Source organism: Terrapene carolina, unplaced genomic scaffold (genome assembly GCF_002925995.2).
Source record: "Terrapene carolina triunguis isolate 2854851 unplaced genomic scaffold, T_m_triunguis-2.0 Scaffold194, whole genome shotgun sequence".
Classification (NCBI taxonomy): domain Eukaryota; kingdom Metazoa; phylum Chordata; order Testudines; family Emydidae; genus Terrapene; species Terrapene triunguis.
In genome coordinates this window covers 13,297,787-13,300,013 of record NW_020664545.1, presented here as the reverse complement: position 1 = coordinate 13,300,013, position 2,227 = coordinate 13,297,787, and positions in this window count along the sequence as shown.

Below are 2,227 nucleotides of genomic sequence, written 5' to 3'. Positions count from 1 at the left end.
GACTGGAGAGCAGGCAGATCCATGCTTTCTGCTAGAGATGGCAGCGCAGTTTACAGGGTCTGTTGAAAAGCAGCATGAAATGTACTAGGAAGCCCATGGAATGATGGGACAGAGAAAACTGCATCATGGGATGCTCAGCCTGCCCAGAGGAGGCTTTGCAAACCCTTCCCAGAACACCCAGTGGCAGATGGTCATGAGTTGCACAGTGGGATTGCTATCCACAGTTCACCCGTCTCTGCTGATGCAAGAGCACCTACTGTGGACGCGCTCTGCTGACACCAGTTTTAATTACAGCGGTGGATGAAAGTCAACTTAACTCTGTAGTGTAGACATGGCCTAACTGTTCTCACTTCTACCACTGACCCACACCTTCATCAATGCATTGCAGTCTGCTTAATACAGACATCCACTCCTTGTGGCCTCATGTTGACTCTATAGTTTTCTATCTTTTGTGTCTGTTTAAATTGTTTATCATCTTTGAAAGTGGATTAAGCTAATTCAGAATAAGGCACTCTTATTCCAGAATAAGTGTGACCACATATGGAGTTAATCAGGCATAGCTAATCCACTTTAAATTCACAGCCTACCTTATTCCAGACTCATTTTTGTGTGCCAATAAATCCTTAGGCCCAGCTTTTTAAAGATAATTAGGCATTGCGGTACTCACTCTAACTGATTTAGCAGATTAAATTTCATTTACAAAAGGGATTTAGTCACTTAGGAGCCCAAATCTCATTGAAGTCAATGGGAGGCTTTCCATTGGCTGTAGTGGGAGATAGATAAGGCCACAGACTAGAGGTGCACAACCCTTTCCGTGATGCGTCCTGTTCGTTGGCTCCTTTGAGCCATAACTGCATGTACAGACCGGCTTGGGCATGTCAACATTTGCAGCTTTCTCCATTCTGTGAGGCTTGCAGAATTTTTAAAGACTCACTCCCACAAAATATGCACTGGGGAATGCTCTGGTTCTCTTCTCCAGGCCCTTGCCCACCTTTCTCATAAATCCCCTCCCGCACAGACTTTGAAGCAGCTGTTCACCTAGTGATGAGGGCAGACCATGCAAAAGCTAGTGGTTAAGATGCTGGACCAGAGCTCTGGGTTCCGTTCCCAGCTCCTCTACTGACTTTCTGAGCAGCGTTGGGCAAGTTGCTTAGTCTTTCTCTGCCTCAGTTTCCCACCTGTAAAAGGAGGATAATAGCTCTGCTTTTCTCCTCCACCTTTTGTCTACTTAGAGCAAGGATTGTCTCTTGCTGCCTTAATACAGTGTCCGGTGCAGTGGAGCCCTGAGCTCAATTGCAACTTGATGCTATTGCAACTATAGATACCTAATAAAGTCATTAAAGTTCCCGTGCAATGAATCAGCTTTGTTATTAACGGGGGTGGGGATGGGGGGGGATTTGAAGAGCATTGGCATGGTGGTGTCTAAGCCCTAAATACGATGGTTTAGATTTACGTGGCATTGTCCTATTAATTGTAGTGCTTTGCTTCTCCTGAGATCTGGGAAACTGCTTCCTTACCCCTTTTCCTCACTGCAACTTTCTTGTAATGAAAAGGCTGCTAAAAACCTGCCCTATACTCTTTTATGCAGTGGTAGCATGAATGTCGTATGTCAAACCAAACGCGAGTGCCTCTTTATGTTGCATTCGGTCTGTAAGTTACTTTAAAATCTATTTCCAATCATTTTCACAGTGGCATGTCTTGAGCCAGAGTGGGGAATATTCAGCTGATGCATTTCATTGCAACCTGTGCAAGGGTTTTGCTTTCTGCGGGATGCTTTCTGCGCTGCTCTAGGATATGGCAGCGCAGGGGTGAGCTGCTCAGCTGGTATGGATTGGTAGAGCTCTGGTGACTTCAGTGGAGCTGTGACAATATACAGGATCTGCTCCAAGGTATTGAAACAGGAGCATCTACATTCCAGTGACAATAGAAGGGGGAAGATAGTTCGGGACCTGGCCCAAAGGGGCAGCAAGTGGTGTAGGGATATGGATAATACATTGCCCTTCTACAGCTGTCTTCAGCTAAGGGTCTGTCTGCACTTTGCAGTCATTAATTGTGCCTGGTGCTGTGCCTAAGAGGTTGGTCACTATTTTCACCCCATTTACAGATGGTGAGATTGAGGTACAAAGAATGGAAATGGTCACCCAGCGCTGGGGCTGGGACTAGAACGGGTCACCCAGGAATGGGACTAGAACGGGTCACCCAGCGCTGGGGCTGGGACTAGAACGGG